The sequence below is a fragment of the Schistocerca nitens genome, chromosome 4 (assembly GCF_023898315.1).
Source record: "Schistocerca nitens isolate TAMUIC-IGC-003100 chromosome 4, iqSchNite1.1, whole genome shotgun sequence".
NCBI classification, from domain to species: Eukaryota; Metazoa; Arthropoda; class Insecta; order Orthoptera; family Acrididae; genus Schistocerca; species Schistocerca nitens.
In genome coordinates, this window is record NC_064617.1 from 521,359,600 (window position 1) to 521,386,191 (window position 26,592).

The 26,592-nt window shown below is 41.4% G+C and overlaps 1 protein-coding gene across 3 annotated transcripts in view; it reads left to right on the plus strand.

The window, feature by feature from the left end:
* The window catches only part of LOC126253123 (uncharacterized), a 168,151-nt gene that overhangs the window by 36,556 nt on the left and 105,003 nt on the right, over positions 1 to 26,592 (plus strand). The gene's annotated exons all lie outside the window — the stretch shown is intronic.

The following is a 26,592-nucleotide window of genomic DNA, read 5'->3' on the forward strand; positions in this document are numbered from 1 at the left end:
GTGGATGCTTAGCAACAAGTCAAACGAATCTAGGCCAAAAATATTTTCACTGTTTCTTGATTGCAACACAGTAAATTTTACTGTCCTAGTATGAGATTTGTAACTGGCAGGCAAACAGCGCTGCCCAACTACTGGGATTTCCTATCCTTTGTATGCAGTGACGTACGTGCTAGACTTTGACAGGCTTGGTCAGCCTTACTGTGCGTACGTGGCATGTTTGAGCAATGTTACAGAAGCACCTGCGTCCGATTGAAAGTCGACACGACGGCCATGAATTTGTATTGTTACAAATAGTTAGTCGGAACGGCGTCACATTGCACTGGGGCGAGATGAGGGCACAACCTTACTTGAATTACTGATAGAACCTGTAGTCGGAATGTGCATGAGACCTGTTGTTGCGAGAGCGTGCAGAATTGGCGTTCTTTTGCCGTTGTAAGCAAACTGCCTCGACATGGTCTTTCTTTCCACATCAGTATCATGTCGCGTTGCGCGACAGGCAACTTTCCGCTTATGGTGAGCAAAACAGCGAGGGTAAAGATTCACTAGATTTACGGGCCTGGCTACTTGTTTACTAGGCTGTCTGCGCGCCTGCGTGCACGCTCATTGTGGCGGCTGAGTGTGTGTGTGTGTGTGTGTGGGGGGGGGGGGGGGGGGGGAAGTAGTCGCTGGCAATAGGCGATGACTATCACTGTGGAAGACTAGAGCACAGTGTCACGTCCTGAGGTGTAATGTGAACAAGGCCCGATGCGACGTACTGAGGTACTGAGATTTTGAGATTGAGATTGAGGCAATTTTGACACCTTATACAAAAGGTGGGCTGGCAGCGGCAATATTAACCGCTCTTCAGTCACAGTCAGTACAAAGAGAAACAATGAAGACACAGAGAAACATAATATAACAGTGGACAAAAAACAGTAGACACATTAATTAAAAACACGGAGCCGTTCACAGGTGGAGTAAAAGAGAAAACAACGGTCAGCACTGTACACGAACACTGACGACTGAGAGACACACGTGAACGATAGAGCGTGGTTCGATGAAAACACTGAAGGACGAACACGACGGCACACACACAGAACCGATGGCGAGTGTACACATGACGCGTGCGAGTCCGGGGACCTGCCGAAAGGAAAAAAGGTGGGGAGGAGGGAGAGGGGAGAGTGTAGATGCCAGTGGCAGAGGAGATGGGGGGGGGGGAAGGAAAGAAGGTACGGGGATAGGGGAAGCCCGTGGGGAGGAGGGAGGGAGGAAGGGAGGAGGGAGAGAAGGGAGAGAGGGTGCCCTAGGGAACAACAGGGTGGGGAGTGGGAGGATCAAAGTTGATAGGAGGGGTAGATAAAGGGGATGAGGGCATCATCAGGGAGGGGCTGGAAGCCACGTTGGGAGAGGGTATGGAGAGCGTAGAGATGGAGAGCAGGTGCGAAGCTCGGCCTTTATGCACGCTGCCCAGGCGGCGTTATCGGCGCGTAGCCTGGGGGTGTGTCTTGGTCTTCTCTTTTCGTAGGCGCGCCTAGTTCAGCGCCTGCTATACAATGTTTCTTAGTGGCGCAGATGTGCTGGCGAAGGTGTGTGCCAGCACACTTTGATGGCAGACTTTTTTAGTATAGTTTCTACAGGGTGTTTCAAAAATGACCAGTATATTTGAAACGGCAATAAAAACTAAACGAGCAGCGATAGAAATACACCGTTTGTTGCAATATGCTTGGGACAACAGTACATTTTCAGGCAGACAAACTTTCGAAATTACAGTAGTTACAATTTTCAACAACAGATGGCGCGGCGGTCTGGGAAACTCTATAGTACAATATTTTCCACATATCCACCATGCGTAGCAATAATATGGCGTAGTCTCTGAATGAAATTACCCGAAACCTTTGACAACGTGTCTGGTGGAATGGCTTCACATGCAGATGAGATGTACTGCTTCAGCTGTTCAATTGTTTCTGGATTCTGGCGGTACACCTGGTCTTTCAAGTGTCCCCACAGAAAGAAGTCACAGGGGTTCATGTCTGGCGAATAGGGAGGCCAATCCACGCCGCCTCCTGTATGTTTCGGATAGCCCAAAGCAATCACACGATCATCGAAATATTCATTCCGGAAATTAAAGACGTCGGCCGTGCGATGTGGCCGGGCACCATCTTGCATAAACCACGAGGTGTTCGCAGTGTCGTCTAAGGCAGTTTGTACCGCCACAAATTCACGAAGAATGTCCAGATAGCGTGATGCAGTAATCGTTTCAGATCTGAAAAATGGGCCAATGATTCCTTTGGAAGAAATGGCGGCCCAGACCAGTACTTTTTGAGGATGCAGGGACGATGGGACTGCAACATGGGGCTTTTCGGTTCCCCATATGCGCCAGTTCTGTTTATTGACGAAGCCGTCCAGGTAAAAATAAGCTTCGTCAGTAAACCAAATGCTGCCCACATGCATATCGCCGTCATCAATCCTGTGCACTATATCGTTAGTGAATGTCTCTCGTGCAGCAATGGTAGCAGCGCTGAGGGGTTGCCGCGTTTGAATTTTGTATGGATAGAGGTGTAAACTCTGGCGCATGAGACGATACGTGGACATTGGCGTCATTTGGACCGCAGCTGCAACACGGCGAATGGAAACCCGAGGCCGCTGTTGGATCACCTGCTGCACTAGCTGCGCGTTGCCCTCTGTGGTTGTCGTACGCGGTCGCCCTACCTTTCCAGCACGTTCATCCGTCGCGTTCCCAGTCCGTTGAAATTTTTTAAACAGATCCTTTATTGTATCGCTTTTCGGTCCTTTGGTTACATTAAACCTCCGTTGAAAACTTCGTCTTGTTGCAACAACACTGTGTTCTAGGCGGTGGAATTCCAACACCAGAAAAATCCTCTGTTCTAAGGAATAAACCATGTTGTCTACAGCACACTTGCACGTTGTGAACAGCACACGCTTACAGCAGAAAGACGATGTACAGAATGGCGCACCCACAGACTGCGTTGTCTTCTATATCTTTCACATCACTTGCAGCGCCATCTGTTGTTGAAAATTGTAACTACTGTAATTTCGAAAGTTTGTCTGCCTGAAAATGTACTGTTGTCCCAAGCATATTGCAACAAACGGTGTATTTCTATCGCTGCTCGTTTAGTTTTTATTGCCGTTTCAAATATACCAGTCATTTTTGAAACACCCTGTATCTACCTCCAAGAGTCTGCCAGTTCAGCTCTTTCAACTCCCACTGACACTCGTCTGCAAGTCAGACAAATCTATGATCACTCGTGCTGCCCCTCTCACTACATGTACAATATCGCCCGTTGCTCTATTTGGTACAGATCCTACATACTAAAGCAGTATTCTAATGTGGGTCACAAAAGTGATTTGTATGCAATCTCCTCTGTAGGCTGATTGCATTTCCCTAACCTTCTACCAATAAACCGAGGCCTGATACCTTCTTCAGCTGTGACTGAGCCTATGCAGTCATTCCCCTTCATGTCCCTACTAAGGGTTACAAGCAAGTATTTGTTTGAGTTTATAGATTCCAGCTGTGACTCAATAATATTATATTCATAGAATACTCTGTTATTTTGTTTTATGAAGTACATGGTTTTACATTTTTTAACATTTAAAGGAAGCCTTCAGTCATTGCACCACTTTGAAATCTTATCAATGTCTGTATCAATGTTCCTTCATATTCTTTGAGACTGTACCTCATTTTAAATAACTGCATCATCATAAGTCCACTCAAGGTTCCGTGACACTTCCGCTGATCAAGTCTGTCAACTCGTTTTTTGCCTACAGATTACATGGGGGTCACTAGTGAAGCGGGAAAGAAGTGGTTTTTACCACTTCCAAGTCTCTCATGTGGTGACCGAGAACATGATTACATAATAGTACATTTATTGACAATGGTCAGTACACTAAAAAGTTGCAGAGGTACTGTCTGAAATGTTCACATACAGGGGTCGCATGACTGCGGTAAATAGTTCAACCACTGATCCCAAAGGATGCACACTCCTCAGTGACTGAGCACATAGTATGGTCTCGTGTCTGCACAGACACAAAGAATGGGTGTCTGGCAGAATGCGCAAATTACCTCTCGTCTCGCAGGGCGCCGTTAATTCGCTGACACGACAGGGCAGAGTGAACAGTTGACAACTGTTAAAATTTGTAAACGTGTTGGTAGGGAGCGCACGTTGTTGTCAACCCATGTGGTCCGCTGTTGACAGTACCTGCGACTGGCGTAAACGTCCACAGCGAACGGAGATCTAGCTCACACTAATTTTCGCTTTTCTCTCTTCTGCGCCCGTGGGTGCTGCACCGTTGCCAAAGGTTGGTGTGACGGCGAAATCCGCACCAGTGGGCAAATACTTGTGCACCACCATCCCTATGATTCTGTGTTTTTGCTGCCTTCATCTATATCCATTCTAGGTCAGGTTCTGAAGAATATGTTCTATGTAGTTTTCAGAGAAAGTATTTAGTGCAGTTTTACAGGATGTCTTGCCACATCCACCCCTAAAAAACTGTAATCTAAGTGATTGTTGAAAGACTAAAATCTCGTCCAAAGATTACAGTATCATTAGGAAATTTGTATACAAGCGAACAGAGGTTTCCTCTAAAGTTTTCAGTTACACCAGGAGGAGATTCTCGTGGCCAATCGAAGGACATTACTATAATTTTCTGCCCACCCTTAATAATGAGTATTGCCCAAACAATCTCACATGCAGCTTCAACTTTTATCATGGTGGATTTGAGTTTCTTGTCTATCGCAACAAATACACCATTTCCATTTCCCTATCCTGTCACTTAAATTTTCCTCAAAGAGCTCACCACTATCAACTTCATGTTGTAGCTAGCTTTCTGTGATTAATATTATGTGAGCCTTAGCGTTTTTTAGGAGCGCTTTGAACTTTGACACTTTGTTGCGAATACTTTGGCATTTATCCAATAGGATTTTGATACTATCATATGTGGGAGGCATTTCTTTGGCTACTACACTGATACTTCTGGGGTTCCCACGGCTATCATTGTCTGCTTTGGATGGAGAGTTGCATACTCTAAAAATACCATTGTGTGCACCCCACACACAGTCAGCTACTTTGGTAGTTGCCTCTGATGTACAGTGCACACGTGGTCTATTTTGGGGAACTACACAACTCTCGCCCCTATGGCACAAGTCTGGAAAGTCACACCCTAGCCTGTTGTAGAACCATCAGAGTCTCTGGTTCAAGCGCACCACTGGACTAAGGGGCCACAATCTGTTCTGGCGATAATGCTGCAGACTGTAAGTTTTGTTGAAAGTCCATGAACAAGGTTGGTATTCTCAACCATTCTGCTAGTCACTGGAATGATCCAAGTATGACCTCACAGCTCAGACGACAGCCATCACTTGTTCCAACACATGCCACAATGTGTAGTTGATTGTACTCTGTTTCCCCAATGACTGGCAAAACAGCCTCTTCAACGTGCTGAATGAGGTCTCCGGGCATACACACTGAGTGTACCTGGTGCTGCTTCCCATCCCTTGTTGCCATATCCTTAAGGGGTACTGTATATTTGAATTGCTGACGATTAATAGACCTCTCACCTTTTTCGTTTGTCTGCCCTTTAGGTGGGACATAGGAGGTTTCCCCAAAACAGGTCAGGTGAGTCCTGCTGACTCATTTCAGTTTCAGCTAAAGACAGCACCTCGAACTTCTTTATTAGATGGATCAGCATAGCACCCATGGAGTCGTCCTATGTCTCTTTCTACACTGTACAGGACTCCTAGACCCATCATTGACACAGCACTCATACTCAAATGAATAGGCAATGTTGGGGCCTATATTCATTACAGGAGAGCCGGTGTCCATAGGAGAGGATAGTACCTGAGGTATCTTTAGTACCTCTGGTACAAAACTCTTGGTAGCCCTCCCGACACACCCGTTTATGGCAACTTCCAGTCACTTGACAGTAGGTAGTCGGGACGATTTCCAACTGCTTACGAACAGTAACCAATTCATCCACTGCTTCACAACAGGAAACACAGTGGGGCCGAATCATACCTGGTGCAATATTTCACAGAACAGTAAAAAAATTATGCCTGGTGCAGTATTTCACACAACAGTACAGAAATAACATTATACTAAGCTGGCAAATTCTCTTTTGATCTGTGAGTCCGATATGATACAAATATTATGAGCAGTCTTTTAGACTGAGCTCCAAGTTGGTGCACATCGACAGCGCAGAAAGATACGTATATAGCTTCTTTTCTGTATTTACTTCGTAGATTCTTACTTAAATTGCGTGTGAGTTTCGTATAGGAGGTGTAATTTCGAGTTTTAGTTACTGTAATCGTAAATTCAGGCAGATTGTAGCGCAGTCGTTAGGCATTTGTACAGGTTAGTTCATACATTCTTTGCGTGTTTCCCTTGCGTTATCTAGGCACGGACTCGTGTTTCAGCAACTGTTGTTCAACATCGATTAGAATGGACAGGGACTGTGATTGCTGTGTTCGGATGAGGGCTGAGTTGGCATCCCTTCGCTCACAGGTGCAGGCGGCGCTGACTTCGGTCGTGCAGCTTGAGGCTGTTGCCAATGGGCACCACTGTGGGGAGCCGGACTTGGGTATCATGGGGATGTCAACCTCGTGCCGTCTGTCCCCAGACTGGTCTGCCGCTGTGGTTGCCCCAGTTGCTGCCCGCAGTGGGGCTGATTGGGAGGTCGTCCCAAGGCGTGGCAGGCAGCGAAAGATGTCCCCGGAGGCTGATGAGAAAGCCTCCCCGGTGCGTCTAACAAACAGGTTTCAGGTACTGTCTTTGGCTGAGCCAGATGCAGCTGCCTGCCCTGTTTCAGAGGATGATTCTCAGCCTTCAAGGTCCGGGCAATCGCAGAGGGTGGGCTTATTGGTAGTTGGGAGCTCCATATGTATTCCGGGTGGAGTCATTCCTGATGTGGAAAGGGTCCTTCCGGATGCCATGAAGAGCACAGGGTGCAGCCAGCTGCAGGTGGTGGCACATGTCGGCACTAATGACGTGTGTCGCTTTGGATCTGAGGAAATTCTCTCTGGATTCCAGCGGCTACCTGATTTGGTGAAGGCTGCCGGTCTTGCTTACAAGATGAAGGCAGAGCTCACCATCTGCAGCATCGTTGACAGAACCGACTGCGGACCTTTGGTGCAGAGCCAGGTGGAGGGTCTGAATCAGAGGCTCAGACGGTTTTGCGAGCGTGTTGGCTGCAGATTCCTTTGCTTGCGCCATAGGGTGGTGGGGTTTCGGGTTCCGCTGAATAGGTCAGGGGTTCACTACACTCAGCTGGCGGCTACACGGGTAGTGGAGGCTGTGTGGCATGGACTGGGCGGTTTTTTAGGTCTTCTAACCTAAAGTACGGGGTGGGCTGCAATCTCAAAGGGTGCATGGCAAATACAGGACGTACTTGGATCAAGGAACAGTCAGAATTGTAGTTGTAAATTGTTGTAGTTGTGCTGGGAAAGTCCCTTAGCTTCAAGCGCTAATAGAAAGCACAGAAGCTGAAATCGTTATAGGTACAGAAAGCTGGCTAAAGGCTGAAATAAGGTCTGCGGAAATTTTTACGAAGTCTCAAGACGGTGTTCAGGAAAGATAGATTAGGCGGAATTGGTGGTGAAGTGTTTGTGTCTGTCAGTAGTGGTTTATCTTGTAGTGAAGTCGAAGTAGATACTCCGTGCGAATTGGTATGGGTGGAGGTTATACTTAACAGCCGAACTAAGTTAATAATTGGATCCTTCTACCGACCCCCAGACTCCAATGATATAGTTGCTGAACAGTTCAGAGAAAATTTGAGTCTCGTAACAAATAAATACCCCACTCATACGGTTATAGTTGGTTGGGACTTCAACCTTCCCTCGATATGTTGGCAAAAATGCTTGTTCAAAACCGGTGGTAGGCAGAAAACATCTTCCGAGATTGTCCTAAATACTTTCTCCGAAAATTATTTCGAGCAGTTAGTCCACGAACCTACGCGAATTGTAAATGGTTGCGAAAACACACTTGATCTCTTAGCCATAAAACAATCCAGAGCTAATAGAGAGCGTCATGGCTGATGCAGGGATTAGTGATCACGAGGTCGTTGTAGCTAGGCTCAATACCGTTTCTTCCAAATCCACCAGAAACAAACGCAAAATAATTTTATTTAAAACTGCGGATAAAGTGTCACTAGAAGCCTTCCTAAGAGACGATCTCCATTCCTTCCGAACTGACTATGCAAATGTAGACGAGATGTGGTTCAAATTCAAAGATATAGTAGCAACAGCAATTGAGAGATTCATACGTCATTAATTGGTAAGAGATGGAACTGATCCCCCATGGTACACAAAACAGGTCCGAACGCTGTTGCAGAGGCAATGGAAAAAGCATGCGAAGTTCAGAAGAACGCGAAGTCCCGAAGATTGGCTAAAATTTACAGACGCGCGAAATTTGGCACGGACTTCAATGCGAGATGCCTTTAATAGGTTCCACAACGAAACATTATCTCGAAATTTGGTAGGAAATCCAAAGAAATTCTGGTCGTATGTAAAGTACACAAGCGGCAAGACGCAGTCAATGCCTTCGCTGCGCAGTGCCGATGGTACTGTTAAGGCCGGTACCCACTAGGGCTGCCGCGCGTCAAAACCGCGCGTCAGCGGCGTGGTTGCCATGGAAACGGCGTCAGCGGCACGGCGCGGCGGGCTCTGCGTCGCGGTTTGCCCATGTCGAACCGCTTCCGCTGCCGCATGACGCGCTCCAGGTGCGCGCTGCCAATCACAGAACGCGCTGAGCGTGACGTCAGGTACGGAACCCCGGGCCACACGAACTTTCGCCGAACCGCTGGCGCGGACGCGGCGGCAGCTATGAAATACTTATCATCCGATTCCAAGAAAACTATTCGGCAGAAAAATTTCATTCTTGGGCATGTTACAGCCCGATATCTTCTCTCGATAAAGGACCGAATTTCTTTTCGTTATTCGTCGTGGTTACTTCTTGTATCGCATTTACGTAAACCTTTACGCGAAATTTTAATGAGTGTGCAGAGGTAAAAACGCATTGCGAGGACTTTCCGTACAGTTCATTTTAGGTAATACATTATTGCGTATGAAATTTAGTCAACATATCGAAATTGTTTTTAAAGCTGAGAGCAGATGGATAGCTATCACCGTTCTCGAGATATTGAATGATAAGTCGGCGGACGGGCTGTGCCGTGACCGCGCGCGGGTTGCTCGCGACGCGACCGGTACTTCGTCCTGCTCGTCGTAAACTATGTGGTTGTATCAACCGCAAATTTCGCAAACGGTTCAAGAAATCGAAACTTGTTTTTTTGCAAACGATAACTTGTGAAAAGTCACGTATTTCGTCGCATGATAAATATCCTAAATCTGTTTATCTACCGAGATATGAAAGTAACTACAGTTTTTCGGAAGGGATAGATGAATTTTTTTAAACAGCATTTAATAGCATGTGGAATGAGAAGTTAAACCGAAACTAATTTGCTGGTATGTCATAAGATGTAATTTACTAAATATCTACAGCTATTGATTATTTCCTTTGGTAAGTAACAAACTTTTTTTTCTTTATCCAGTGTACTTTACTGATTCAAGACGCATTTCGCCTTTTAATTTAAGGCATCTTCGGTGTAATCTAGAATGATTCAGTTTTGTTTTGATATGTGATACTTGCAAAAATGGTTCAAAGGGCTCTGAGCACTATGGGACTTAACATCTGTGGTCATCAGTCCCCTAGAACTTAGAACTACTTAAACCTAACTAACCTAAGGACGTCACACACATCCATGCCCGAGGCAGGATTCGAACCTGCGACCGTAGCAGTCGCGCGGTTCCGGACTGAGCGCCTAGAACCGCGAGACCACCGCAGTCGGCAGTGTGATACTTGCAGATTATAAAACAGTTCACATCTTTTTTTTTACGTGAATGACTGATTACTTACAGTGAATCGAGTTTTTGGCATACATATACGTTTCCCCTCACCTGGTCACATGCTGGAAGTTGAACTAAAACTTTGATTATGGAACATAAGCACATTTTCATGTTCGCTCTTTTTTTCTTCTGTCACCAGCAGTAGACGTTTTACCAAAAACTCTGATTTGAGGTCGTAACCACAGTTTGTTCACCTCACGTCCCTTCCTGTCTAGTTTGTTTATGTACATGTTGCCAACCTGCAGAATTATTGCTGAAAACTAATGTTTGTTTATTTTTGTTCTCCTTATATCTGTATGTGTGTGTTGCTAGCCAGTGATAGTTATAGAAAGTTGAAAGTGAATCCAGTAGTTGAAAGATTTGGTGTTCAGCTGATTTCAGTTTTGGTTTAAATGTTTTGTGGAGGAGTGCATGGAAGAGTAAATTCACTGCTTACATTAATAGATAAAATTGTAGAATAGTATTTCAACAGATTATTATCAGAATACTATCACCCAACCCCTTTGTCCTCACTCTTTGACGCCCCATAATACGTCCTGTCAACTAACCCCTATTGTTGTCAAAGTTGTGCCGTAATTTCCTCTTCCTCCTCTATTTAATTCCGTACCTCTTCTTTAGTCACACGATCCTCGTATCTAATCTTCAGCATTCTTATTGATCACCACGTTTTGAAAGCGTCCATTGTCTTCTTGACAGAACTGTTCATCGTCCACGTTTCACTTACATACAAGGCTGCACTCCACACAAATACCTTTGTAAACTAGTATCCAACCATTAGAATTTATATTCGATGTGAACAAATTTTCTTTTTCAGAACGCTTTTCTTGCTATTGACTGTCTTCAGTCAGGTTTGCGTCTGCACCAGGAAATTCCTTACAATTTAAAATCTGGTTTCGAAAACTCTGTTCCAAATATATATTATTCTTTTGTGATTCTTAAGCAAGGTGCTGGCGATGATTACTATGCTCTGTGGGAAATTCTATCAGGTGGTTTCCACTTTCATCCCTTCCACCTAGCCTTTGTGTTCTTACTGTTTTCGTGTACCCGCTACCGTATCACATTTTAAATTTTTGTCTCGCTTAACTATCTGAATAATCTCTTTTATCGTACATTGTTTCAATGTGTTAGGAGATAGTGACCAATCACGAACGGTAGTCATGAAATCTGTTTATGCTGAAATGAGAAAACACGAATAATGAAATATGTGAAAGAGTACATTGTACAGAAAATGAAAAATTGGAATGTCTTCACCCAACTTCGTCTTTCCTTCACGTAGGTGTAAGTTATAGTTATTCAAACACACCGGTCGTTTCGGTGGGTCCCACCCCGTACCTCAGTGGCTGTCCGTCATTGGCTACCGCTAGCGTCTGCCGCTTCCAGGTGGGAACGCCAATTCCGCGAGCCGCCGCGTCAAAGCAGAAAACGCTTGCCGCTGCCGTTGCCGCACGCCGCGCTGCCGCGCTCTAGTGGGAACCGGCCTTTACCGACGACTGTGCCGCTAAAGCGGAGTTATTGAACGCAGTTTTCCGAAATTCCTTCACCACGGAAGACGAATGGAATATTCCAGAATTTGAAACACGAACAGCTGCTAGCATGAGCTTCTTAGAAGTAGATACCTTAGGGGTTGCGAAGCAACTCAAATCGCTTGATACGGGCAAGTCTTCAGGTCCAGATTGTATACCGATTAGGTTCCTTTCAGATTACGCTGATACACATGTGCGACTGGATTCATGATTTCCTGTCAGGAAGGTCGCAGTAATAGATGGCAAATCATCGAGTAAAATTGAAGTGATACCATGTGTTCCCCAGGGAACTGTCCTGGGACCTCTGCTGTTCCTGATCTATGTAAATGACCTGGGTGACAATCTGATTACGCTGATACAGCTAGCTCCCTACTTAGCAATCATATACAACCGCTCGCTCACCGATAAATCTGTACCTACAGATTGGAAAATTGCGCAGGTCGCACCAGTGTTTAAGAAGGGTAGTAGGAGTAATCCATCGAACTACAGACCTATATCATTGACGTCGGTTTGCAGTAGGGTTTTGGAGCATATATTGTATTCAAATATTATGAATCACGTCGAAGGGAATGATCTATTGATACGTAATCAGCATAGTTTCAGAAAACAACGTTCTTGTGCAACACAGCTAGCTCTTTATTCGCACGAAGTAATGGCCGCTATCGACAGGGGATCTCAAGTTGATTCCGTATTTCTAGATTTCCGGAAAGCTTTTGACACCGCCCCTCGCAAGCGACTTCTAATCAAGCTGCGAGCCTGTGGGGTATCGTCTCAGTTGTGCGACTGGATTCGTGATTTCCTGTCAGGAAGGTCGCAGTTCGTAGTAATAGACGGCAAATCATCGAGTAAAATTGAAGTGATATCAGGTGTTCCCCAGGGAAGCGTCCTGGGACCTCTGCTGTTCCTGATCTATATAAATGACCTGGGTGAAATTCTGAGCAGTTCTCTTAGGTTGTTCGCAGATGATGCTGTCATTTACCGTCTAGTAAGGTCATCCGAAGACCAGTATCAGTTGCAAAGCGATTTAGAAAAGATTGCTGTATGGTGTGGCAGGTGGCAGTTGACGCTAAATAACGAAAAGTGTGAGGTGATACACATGAGTTCTAAAAGAAATCCGTTGGTATTCGATTACTCGAGAAATAGTACAATTCTCAAGTCTGTCAATTCAACTAAGTACCTGGATGTTAAAATTACGAACAACTTCAGTTGGAAAGACCATATAGATAATATTATGGGGAAGGCGAGCCAAAGGTTGCGTTTCATAGGCAGGACACTTAGAAGATGCAACAAGTCCACTAAAGAGACAGCTTACACTACACTTGTACGTCCTCTGTTAGAATATTACTGCACGGTGTGGGATCCTTACCGGGTGGAATTGACGGAGGACATCGAAAGGGTGCAAAAAAGGGCAGCTCGTTTTGTATTATCACGTAATAGGGGAGAGAGTGTGACAGATATGATACGCGAGTTGGGATGGAAGTCATTAAAGCAAAGACGTTTTTCGTCGCGGCGAGATCTATTTACGAAATTTCAGTCACCAACTTTCTCTTCCGAATGCGAAAATATGTTGTTGAGCCCAACCTACATAGGTAGGAATGATCATCAAAATAAAATAAGAGAAATCAGAGCTCGAACAGAAAGGTTTAGGTGTTGGTTTTTCCCGCGCGCTGTTCGGGAGTGGAATGGTAGAGAGATAGTATGATTGTGGTTCGATGAACCCTCTGCCAAGCACTTAAATGTGAATTGCAGAGTAATCACGTAGACGTAGATGTAGAAGTAATTTATAGCCAAAAAAGAGATACCTATTACGACAACAGAGAACTTGGTACAGTTCTACTACTTCTCTAAAGCGTTTTCCAGATTGTAGGTACGAAGAAAGTTCGATAGTAGCGTTCACATACGATAAATTCAGACAACATACACTCCTCTTAAAAGAGAGAACTAATTTGACACGATATGTTATACTCTTAATTTACGAAAATCTTTGCACGAATCTGATGCTTCTTAAAATATACCTTTTTCACGTAAATATATTGTGTTTGTACATAACTTTGTAGCCTTCTTCCATAACTTCAATATAATAAAACATAATGGATACACATAACACAGACTTAAGGCATCAGTAATATATTCTCCTTTGCTAATTACAAGTCTACCAGCGCTGGGGAACTTTTCGATTCCACGACTTTAGAAATCACGTGGTTTTGAGGCGAAGAAGTCATCGGGCCATGTTCGGAGCACATTTTCGTCCTGAGGCCGCAAGATCAGGTGAATAAGCTGGGCACGGAAGGACTTCCCAGTACAACTCCTGTATAACGTTTTTTGTCAGTCTAGCGGAATGCAAGTGGCCGTTATCGTGGAATGACGTCACTTCACGCGGTCTTCACGGTCGTTGTGCTTGGACTGCACGTGAAAGACGCCTCAATTGTTGACAACAAATGTCAGCAGTGATGATTGCACTTCGGGGAAGTAATTCATAGTACACCACACTCCCACTGTTCCACCTGAAGCATAACATTATTTTTGTAAAAGCATGCAAGTTTTTTATACAGGGTGTTTCTGCTTTGTTTGGGCTCAACTATTCTTTTCTTTATGTTAGTATTAAGACACCTTGTCTCGTCACTGCTAACGATACGGGATAGGAATGGTCGGTGTTGTTCATCAGCCAACTGATGACGAGCAAGCAATTAAACACACTGATCTTCGTGATTTTGACGTAGAGCTTGCCAATATGATCTTGCTTATAACGAGAAAACCATTTTGTTGCCGCACTCTGCCCAATTGCAGTGCCCACATACACGGCGCCAATGTTTCTGGCTGTCTCCACTGCTGTCAGTCCTCTACTGAACTCAAACAGGAAAATGTGTTGGAAACCTTCCGATTTCTCCGATTGGTACTCCATTTTCTAGCGGCACAGCTCCATTCACTATCTCCAAATGACAAAATGACTATATGGAAACTCAAATAACAACAGTGAACTATAAATAAAAACTGACTGTCAATAAATTTATAGCAACAGGAATACGAACATGCAAAACTAAAACGCTACTAACTTATGCACGAACATAATATATTAAAATTTGGGAATTGTTAGCTGTGAACGAGGATACTGTGACCAAGTTTCTGAAATGTTAAGTTTACAGTCGACAATATAATACTACAGAATATGTCACATTCCTGAAAATCGTCAATTGTAAACAGGTTATGTTTACAATTGATGATTTAATACTACAATATATGTCACTACACCCACACAAGCTTTGATAGAATCAACATGAAAAATACGTTTAAATTGTTTCGATAAAATCAACATGAAAATTACGTTTAAATTTTATGTCAAGCTTTTGTACGTAGGTTTTCGAAATTAATGTATGTATTGTACGTGATTTTACTCAAAGACAAAGGAAATCCCAGGAGTCGGCTTTTACACATAAGTAAATAAATGTGCGAATAGCACAGATTTTGCCACTTTGTTGATTTTGCATTCCCATTTACCCTATTGTGCCGAAGATGAATACCGCAGCTAGAGCATATCCTATTCCGACCTCCTTGAGTATATCTCACAAAAACGATGTGAAACGTAAAGTGCAACAAACGCACATTCACATGTGGTGACTTATGTAATAATCACATCTTCAGATGAAACTTTAATAAATGTCACAAGGGGGCCACTATCTGGTCCAGGCCAAAGAAATGTACACTATTTTGATAAATAATCACATCTACATCAGTTTTGCTACATTTGTGAGAAACTTATCGAAGGACTGACATATCTGAACAGGGTTCATTGTAGTGTTTTTGTTTCGTTTAATTTTTGAAATTTCCTGGTGGATAATTATTGTACCTAAACTGGGTTTAATAACAGACAATACTGCCTTATACTTATTCCTATGTCCTAAACTGAACCCAATAATTGACATTCTTTTAGTAGTTTTTACAATTTTTTTAAAATGTATCTTCATAACGTCTCACATAATTAATGAAGTCAGAGTTTTTGTTGGGTTTCTGCTCTTTATGGAGTTCTTGTTTTCTTGCGCTAGATATGTTTAAGGCTGGAATAATCCAGTTTACTTTATTTTGACCATTTGGTGCCAGATCCTAAGTGGTAATGTCTCATTGAACACCTGTAGAAAATTTCTTAGAAATTTATCGAAGTTCTCATTATCTGACACTGTGTAATCTAAGGGCTACTTTGGTGCATCTGTCTTGTCACAGAACATGTTCGAGTTATTTTTCCAAAAATTTCTTTTCATATAATCTCTCTTATCATCTGGTTTAATATTTCTGGCAGCTGAATAAAACAACACAGAATGTTCAGAAACTCCTAAGCCTAAATGTAAATTTTTTTCAGCGTCAATATCATAATTTGTTAAAACACTGTCTACACAGTTAGTTGAATGGGCGTATTCTCTAGTGAGTCAATGAACTATTGTCATGACTTTTCACATTTACATTCAAATCAGCTGGTACGATGATAATTTTCTTCCTTTCTTTCCAAAGTTTATCTAGGAGACTACGTTTAGATGGGATCTCAAAACCAGATTTCATAAACCGATTTCCAAATACCGCTTTTGGTTGGTCATGTAAATACTGCAAAATCAATTCTGGAAATCCGTTTCTTGCTGCCGGTTTTTCACTTCCACAATCGATTTTCGCTACCATGTAAACACACAACCGCTTTTGAAACGTGCTTGGCGTATCAGGTTACCACTTGTTTTAAAAGATTTCGGATAATATGGACGGAGTGACTTTTTGCACATGAAGAAGTAGTAGAAATATTACATTGGACATGAAGCTGTCTACTTCTAAAATTTCAAAGAAGAGAAATAGCCATTGTGCTGACTAAATCAGAAACTGGATTATCTGGCTTCCATACGCCATATTAGACTGGACTAGCAAATCCGCTTGAGACTTTGACATGTAAACACGACAGTGGAAAACAGTAATCGAACTTAGATTTTCGTCTTCCGGAAGATACGTCGCATGTAAACATAGTTGTTGGAGTTCGTACAAGAACGTTTTAGCTACAGTGCTTTCTGGGATTCTGTAAAGTGACTATTATATTCATCTCTTTTAGTTCAATGCAGCTTTGAAAAGAGTTCTCCATATTTGAGTTATTAAAATCAGTTTATGTCTCATATTTTAAGCAGGTACCCACAAGTATGGACAGCCTGCACGGTATTTCTCTTTCCTGCAAAGTCTTCTAGCTACATTGAAATGCACCAGTTTATTTAAAAAAATATATACAGTCACTAGTTAACTAACGTTCATTTAAACAGATGATTTTCATATGTTTTGCTTTTTATTTTGGTACCACTTGCCTTCATACCATTTATATTTTAGCACATTAACTAATTTTGTTTCATTTTTATCGGCCTAAGTACAGCTTTTCGTCTTTATTTATTTATTTATTTTCGTGTTTCATAGATCCTTTGATGCGAGTGTAACACTAGGATGTATAAGGTGTCATATTGTTACAGTAATAACTATTCTAAATGGTCATGAGGCTTATAACAAAATCACATGTAAACAGATACATGACGTTCAAGTGTTTAAACAACACAGATTATAGTAGTGATAATGATTACACAAAGAAATTAAAAGCCTTACATTCTAATACATATGAAAAGAATTAGTCATCAATTGATATGCCAGTGTAACATAGTTAGTTCTTATAAGAATGCTTCAAATTAAACACATTGTACTAATTGTTACACAGTGTCAAAAAATTCCTGTAAAGGATAAAAAGAATTATTCAAAAGATGAAGTTTAAGCTGTTTTTCGAATTTAGTTGCATCCCCAATGAGTGATTTAACATGAAATGGAAGTTTATTGTATACTTTTATGCATGAATAATGTACTCCTTTCTGCACCATGCTGAGATTTTTTATATCTTTGTGAAGATCATGTTTACTTCTTGTATCATGATCATGACATTCACTGTTTGTTTTGTAAATTGTATAATTATTGTTCACAAAGCACATTATTGAAGAAATATACTGAGGTGACATGATGAGAATCCCAAGCTGTTTGAATGGGGTCCACTCTAGCCATAATTCTGATGACTCTTTCCTGCGCGTCTGACTACCCCAAAGTATGATGCCATATGTCAAAAGTGGATGGAGATATCCTAGGTATGGAGCTTTAATTGTTTCCAAGTCACAAACAAATGAAATTGAGCAAATGGCAAATACTGCTGAATTCAGTTCTTTACATATTTCTTTGATGTGAATTGACCAGTTTAGAGTGTTGTTTATGTCTAACCCCAGGAATTTGGAAGACTCAATTGTCAATATTTCTCTGTCATGAAAATTTATTTCAATATTTTCCTGTATTTTATTTGCTGTTTGAAATTGAATGAATCGAGTCTTGTTCACATTGAGTGACAGACCATCTGAAGTGAACCAATTTTCTTAGCTTGGTGTTTGCTTGATAGGAATTTCCATTAAAAATCCTTCAGTTAGTATGGTAGTGAAATTCTTCTCTTTTTAAGGGGACAAATGGCTCCTATTGGTACTTCCATTGTTGATATTGCTTCTTCTATTGTTGCAGTTGTTTATCTCTGTGTTGCTTGTGTTTCTGATGATAATGGTTCTGATTCTGGGGATGTTGATGCTGGTGTTATTGGTAGAGGTGGCTCTGCTACTGTTATTGATGGTGGTGGTTCTGCTGTTGGCTGGAATAACGATGTTGCTGCTTTTGCTGTTGCTGATGCTTATGATAATAATGGTTTTGCTTCAGTTGAGACTAGTCTTGCTGCCACTGGTGATGACTCTGCTGTAGCAGGTGACTGTGATGTTTCTGCTACTGATAATTGTAATGGTTCCACTGCTGATAGTTGGATATTTGTAGTAATTTTTGATGGTTGTACTACTGGAGACAGTGGTGGTTGCTGTGCTATTGTTTGTGGTTGGCAAGCCAACATCATTTCAGCCACATTACCACAATTTTATAACTGAGAAGTCTCTTGCCCTTTCCGTTTTGGTGCAATCCATGTCTAGCGAAACTGTCTCTCTGCAGATAGTCAAACGGTGAAAACTGTTGCAGATTTTCTCGAACTGTTTGCCGGCCTTCATCATTTCTTTATTTACACATGAGTCTATATGGTATATCAATGACGACCATAGTTTTGCTCGTATTTATGTCCAATACTACATTCAAGTTTTGGGCCACACTTGTTAATTCATTCCTGTGAACATCGTAGGTGTCCCCCACCCCCACCATCACTGCATAATCATTTGTATTTGACGGAGATCCGTCTTTTATGTTTTTTTTGTGATTTAATACGTAGGTGCAGCTGGTTTCCCGTAACTAGAAGAATCTGCACTATGTTCTTCACGTAAATTTTTCGCTTGTCTATGTCCGTGAATATTTGAGTGTATGTTTACATTGAAAGATTTCTTTCCTATATTTCTCGCCATAGCTGGCCGGAGTGGCCGAGCGGTTCTAGGCGCTACAGTCTGGAACCGCGCGACCGCTACGGGCGCAGGTTCGAATCCTGCCTCGGGCATGGATGTGTGTTATGTCCTTAGGTTAGTTAGGTTTAAGTAGTTATAAGTTCTAGGGGACTGATGACCTCAGAAGTTAAGTCCCATAGTGCTCAGAGCCATTTGAACCATTTTTTTCTCGCCATATTTGTAGGCGCAACTTTGTTTGTGATTTCATTTGCACACAGTTTTTCTCCACATATGTTTGCCTTTAGGACACTGAAAACGTTTATTTGAAGGCACTTGAAACACATTTTGGCTGTGTTTCCCTCGAATGAACTTTTTAGGCCTAACATACTCGATATAACATTTGTTTGGCGTCATTTAAAAAATGGCTCTGAGCACTATGGGACTTAACATCTATGGTCATCAGTCCCCTAGAACTTAGAACTACTTAAACCTAACTAACCTAAGGACAGCACACAACATCCAGTTATCACGAGGTAGAGAAAATCCCTGACCCCGCCGGGAATCGAACCCGGGAACCCGGGCGTGGGGAGCGAGAACGCTACCGAACGACGACGAGCTGCGGACTGGCTTCATTTAGGATATATTTCGACTGTTATAAGGCTGTAAATATTTCAAATCATAATATCTTAATGATTAACGATTCGAATGATTTGTTACTTTAAAAAAATGCTTTCTGATTACTATTACGTGAAAATTTGTACTGTCTTCAAGAGAGTGGATCAGACTGGTCTGACTGAATATTTGGCAACAGAAGCTGATGTCGATGTAGGAGTGTTATAGTGGCATATTCCGGACAAATAAGTTATCATTGCTGAGGGAATTACAAAGTTAACTTATATCTGTTATTGTAGTCCTCACTTCGAAGATTGGTTTTATGAAGCTCTCCACATTTATTTATCCTAGGCTAATTTCCTCATCTCGGTATAGTTACTGCATTCTACAGTGCTGAGCCAAAACGACATAACTGCCCACCTCAAGACTGAATGCGACTTGTTGGTGGTAAGAAAAGCATACAGACTGGTCAGAAACAGTCTGTAAAGCCTGTAAGGGTGTTGCGAGGTAGGTTGTACTGAGAAATAATCGCTAAGGGAAAAAGTCGATACACTGCGCGGTTTCTGAGTTAATCAGCATCTAAGTTAGCAAATCAGGCCATTGTGCACGTAAACTCAAGCAGCCCGCCAGGTGCAATTAGTGCCATTTGTTCTGGAAACGTAGATGACAGCGCACAAGAGTGCTCAGTCTTGGCTTGGGTTCGATCCTTACTATCGTCCCATGTCCAACTTTTATATCGCGCTGTTGTTCGGTATTAGAAGACCAAATGAAGAACTTGTTTGGCGACACCGTCTCTGGCGGGCCGCTTGAATTTACGCGCGCAAGGGCCTGATTGGCTAATTTCAGTGCTAATTAACTCGGAAATGGTGCAGCGTATCGAATTTGTTTCTTAACAATTATTTCTCAGCAGAACCTACCCAGCAAGACCCTTACAAGATTTTCAGGCTGTTTCTGATCATTGTGCGTAAGTGGAGCAGAGTCGAATGAGAAATCACTCTAGCGAGATACGGGCCGAAAATGGGAAAATCCACTGACATAAGCGACTTTGACAAAGGCCAGATATTTATGGTCTGAAACTTGTGAACAAGCATCTCAGAAACGGTGAGGTGCTTGGCTGCTACTATCATGAACATAAATGGAAAGTGGTTGGCAGATGGTGAAACAAAAAATACGTGACAAGGTGTACACGTCCATATGTTGTCACAGAATGTGGACGTCTGAAGCTTGCACGCTCTGTAAAGCTGGACAGGCAGCGATTTATGGCAGATCAGACAACAGAGTACAATATTGCAGGGTGCAAAAGTGTTTTTTGGAGCTCATCATTCAGCGCACATTGTCGAACATGGGGCTTTGCAGCAGATGACTCCTTTGAGTTCCCATGTTGACTGTGTGACAATGTCAATTATAACTGCAGTGGGACTGAGCGAGGTGGCGCAGTGGTTAGCACACTGGACTAACACTCGGGAGGACGATGGTTCAAATCAGCGTCCAACCATCCTGATTTAGGTTTTCTGTGATTTCCCTAAATCGCTTCAGGCAAATGCAGGATGGTTCCCTTGAAATGGCACGACCGACTTCCTTCTCCATCCTTTCGTAATCCGATGATCTCTATGTTTGGTCCCCTCCCCCAAATTAACCAACGAACTGCAGTGGGCAGGGGATCATTTAGATTGGACTGTGGATCAATGTAAACGTTTCGTATGATCCAGTGAATCACTTTTCTTGTTATACCAGGTCGACGGTGGCGTCCAGATGCTCTCTCATTAAGGCGAAATGTGCTACTCACCACCGACACAGGCCAGTTGGGGCAGTGTTCTGCTATGGGGAATATTCACCTGGGCTTCCATGGGGCCACTGGTGGTAAATGGGGGCAGCATGGCAAATGTGGATTCTTGAATGTTATTTCGGACAACTTGCATACCTTCATGCTTGATGTGTTCCCAGACAGTGCTTGCAAATTCCATCAAGGTAACACTTTACAACTCCGAACTGTGCTACAGTGGTCTGAGCAGCATGATAGTGAATTAAGGTTGATGTCTTGGCTACCAAATTCTCGTGATCTGTAGCCGATGAAACTCGTATGGGACAGTAGCTGTCGACTGTTGTGTGCCAAAAACCGCCGACCTGTAATTTATGGAAATCGTGTGACCTGTGCGTAGGCACCTGGTACCACATACCTCCAGAAACCTACCTCAGAATTATTATATCCATGCCATGGAAAATCGCAGTCGTATTGCATTGCAAAGCTGGATAAACGCGGTATTAATCAGGTGGTCATAATGTTTTGACTCTTCAGTGTATGCGCCTTTGTATTTGCTTACTGTGGTCAAGCCAGTGTTTGAACTTTGTAACCTCCCCACAGAAATGATATTTAAATGAATTTAAATATGAATAAATGAATGAGATTCTAATTTAATGTAACCTCTGAACAAAATTGGTTCCCATTTATAATCTCCGTGCAGAAATGCATTCACATTTGATGTACCCACAAAATTCTTTTCTCATTTAATGTTAAGTTCGAAACAGAAATATTTCTAAACCCCAAAATAAAAAAAATTCAGTAACCTGGTAAATTTTAGGACGACAGCAGCGCTGCGCCACGGCCCTGTATTCTGAATAAAAAAAGCTAAAATTCTTACCTCAATAAAAACGGCGAATATATCTGCTCTTACCTAAAAAAATTTTTGGCACAGCTCCGTGCAATGCTGGCCTATACATTTGTGATTCGTGAAAGGAATGATCATGCGTTGGATAAATTCTTTAAATTGAATGAATGCTTTTTTTTAAAAAAATTACTTTATATTATAAAAATTATTATTAGGGCATTTTGTAAAAAAATTGGATGACAGTTCACATACATTACTAGATATGCACAAGGTTGCTTCTTTACCTTATACAATAATACTCATCCTCCAGAGTCCCGACCAGAGCAGACTGCAGACAAGCGCAGACACGCGCAGACTACTGCACACACGCGCAGACTCGCACAGACTACTGCAGACTCACACAGACTACTGACTAGCAACAACTAACTACATACTGCTCTCTGGTCAGAGACTCTCCTATGCCTTGCCTATTGCAGGCAGCACATACCTCTTACATAACCCTCCACTGGAGGGGGGGGGGGGGGGGCAAAAATTTGGCAGCGATGGTGAGTCAATTGGACTTGCCATGAGCAACAAATTTTTCTTAATTAACTAAGTTTACAATCACAGAATATATACATATATATAAGTGCAGAACATGAAATAAAATATAGTGCACATGCACTGAGTACAGAACATATCAAGCAATGACAAAATGTATACGCAATGAGTACAAAACATATTAACAAATGACAAAAGTGCACACGCACTGTAGTACAGAACATATCAGGAAATCACAAAATGTATACGCAGTGGGTACAAAACATGTTAACAAATGACATAAAATGCACACGCACTGTAGTACAGAACATATCAGGAAATCACAAAATGTATACACAATGAGTACAAATCATATTAACAAATGACATAAAGTGCACACGCACTGTAGTTCAGAACATGTCAGGAAATCACAAAATGTATACGCAATGAGTACAAATCATATTAACAAATGACATAAAGTGCATACGCACTGTAGTTTTTTTACTATTTTACAAGAACTAGGATAGGAAAGGGAAGGATTGCATCATGGGTGTAGCACATTAGGTTGCACGCAGCTGCACTGAAAGTCCATATCTTTCTACAGAAGCACAACACCAAGTGAGACAATCTGAAGTTCTTTTCCCTGAAGTATTAATCAGTGTAGCCAAGACACTGAAATGTCGTATTAATATTCCATGTTATCAGTTTGGTAGTACATTAGGTACACCAAACAGTGGGACCATAATAACATCTCCATCGCTCACGGTGGTGGACAGCATGTCGTGTCAACACCACGTTCTTGTAAGGTACACCAACGTAGAATTGGTGCAAAAACAAAATATAGTGCTCCATGATCATGAGGATAGACAGGACAAACGGATATTGCAGTAATTTCTGGTAATTAGGTCAGAAGGCGAAGGACATTAAGTCTTATGCCAATCATCATTGAGAATTGCATTAGTCTATCAACTGATTTGAGTAATTCGTGGCACTCATCGCCCAGTTACTGAACATTTCTGTACCATGTATGAAGTATTACAGAATAATGTTCATAAGTCATCTGTTTACAGAGAACATTGGCACTCATTGACCAGTTACAAACCATCAGAAGTCATCATTCAAAACAGGAGCTAATGAGTGTAGCATCAAGCTACTGGTATTTATATATATAGCATGAAAGTGACATAATATAAATTTAAAATATAAGCAACAGTGGCATTTGTTGGCCAGCAAGTATTGAATATTACAAAACACTTTTTATCATTCAAGTGACATATGACATATTTAAAAATAATTATTGGCACTCATTGGCCAGTTACAAAACATCAGAAGTCATCCTTCAAAACAGGAGTTAAAGAGTGTAGAGCATGCATGCATTATTACAAAATATCATTCACTATTACTCAGAACTCATCATTCAAGTGACATAAGACATATTTAAAATGTAACATACTGTAACTATTACTCACGTCTGTGGTTAGAAAACATCATTCAGTATTACTCAGAACTCTCTTAAACTGGTAGCATTATTTGGGACTGGTAATACGTTTTTTTGTGCTAGCAATGCATTGCGTTGGGATCGATAATTAATTGCTGGGGCATAACAATATTTGCTTTTGACTTATTGCTGCAAATGAGGATAGGTAACGTCATTCGTCATGAGTCAGCTGTAGCAAGGTTATGAAACAGATAAAGTATATGTGATCACATTCATGAATGACACACACAAATGGGTAAAAAAAAAAAATGCAAGTACTAGAACAGGTTTAATGACCAACTGCTCATAGCACATTAATTTCATGAATAACTTCTCCTGGAAAAAATACAAAATGGATTATTAAGCAGAAAGAAGAAACGCATATTATGCTGAAAAGTAGTGAACTTCGAATTAGCAGGTAATGAAATGTGTATCAAATATATATGTTCTCTAGCTGTCCTTTCCAAAACCTTCAGTCATCATACCATGCGACATAAGACATACTGTCAAGATGAACTGCAACAGATACTTAAATAACTACATAGCATAAATACATAAACTTCAACATTATCCTCATCTGCAAAGAAAAACTTAAAAGTGGTGCGTTTAGTGGCCATATAAAGTTTATCACTATCAACACCTGTAAACAAAAACTTCATTACTCATATCACCATAACTCCATTATTATCATCACCTGTAAAGAAAAACTTAATTATTCATATTACTATATTCTTCATCACTATTCATCACCATTCATTATCATCTGCAAAAAAGTCACTTCATTATTCATTATACAACTATTCATAGTATAGAGTTCCTTATTTCTAGCATATTTCATCACTAAAACTAAGATGTGTAGTTCTGTCTGACAGCCTGCATCAATCGCCTCGTATTCTGAAATAAAAAATTACTTAAGACTGCTATCATACGATGTGTATAGTATATTCTTGTTAATGCTCGCTAATTCTGATCCATTTACTCTTCTTGACGAGGTATTGCATCTTCTTTCGTTCATTCCGAAGGTGAAATTCCCATTTCACAGTAATCCACTGTAGTTTGTTTAATTTATTTCTTTTACACGTTATTTCTTTCTGAAAATGATGATCAATGATTAATGTCTTGCATTTAAATCATATACCCATTAAATAAAAACTGGTTTCTAGTGATATAATTGAGCATACAGCATAGCATGACAGAAAACGTAATACGTCAAAAACATAGACAGTGTGCAAAAATGTACACATAGTATCACAATGTAGCAGCAAAAAAAAAAAAAAAAAAATGTAAAATAGTCACGATGTTGAGATATCATAAGGCAAAATGTCAAAGTCAACTGGTGTTTGTTATATCTTAAATATTTCATAGTGCATACAAACAAAACAGGAAAACAATCATACATACATAAAGAATGGAAAATGTGCACGGTCTGATGTGTAACGACAAGAAAAGCGACCTGCTAACCTTACCTTGCCGGGCACTTGCCAAGAAAAACTACGATAATCATCAGTAAGTAGTCACATAAATATAATTGCATAAGTGGTCATAAAATGTGTAAGTTTATCTGAAAAAATGTGCACGGTCTAAGGTGTAACGACAAGAAAAGCGACCTGTTAACCTTATCTTGCCGGGCACTTGCCAAGAAAAAATACGATAATCATCAGTAAGTTTTCATATAAATATAATTGCATAAGTGGTCATAAAAAAATCAGGAAATGGCATTACAGTGTGATAAATCATAAAGTATGTTCATTCAATAAAGGGTTTAACATTGGAGACATGGTGATTGCCTTTACTTTTTCTGGTTCTCAGAGTTTCGACGTGTACTACATGGGGGTGAGGAATGCTGCGAATTCGATATGGACCTGCATATAGAAGCTCAAATTTACTACATCTACTTTTTCCTCTATTAGATAAATAATGTGTGCGTACTAATATCTTCTGTCCAATGTGGAAGTCACGGCGTGTACAAACCTGTTTTTGCTGTCTTCTCCGGCGCTCTGCGGCACGTTTGATGTTGTTCAGTGTAATGTCAATTATTTCATGGTGTCGTAGTCGACGAGATGTAGGAAAGGTTACTAATTCTTTAATTTTGTCAGGTGGTTCAACATTTTTCAGTATAACAGTCGGAGATAGCATAGTAGATTCATTTGGTATGGAATTGATTACATCTTGGAATGAGAGTATGTGTGTGTCCCAATTAATATGTTTTTTATGGCAGTATATTCTACACAGTTTACCAATTTCTTTCATTAGTCGTTCAAAAGGGTTCGAAGAAGCATGGTACCTGGATATATAGATCGGAGAAATGTTTCTAGCTCGTAACATACGTGTCCATATAGCAGATCGAAACTGTGATCCATTGTCGGAAATTACTTTCAACGCATGCCCTACATGAAATAGAAAATGTTTTACAAATGCTTTCGAAACAATTTTAGCAGTAGCTTTGCGTAACGGAGTGAAGGTAACAAATTTTGAAGTGAGTTCAACAGCGACAAAGATGTAGCAAAAACCTCTATTAGTTCTGGGAATCGGACCAAAAATGTCTACAGCGGCCATGTGTCTCAATTTA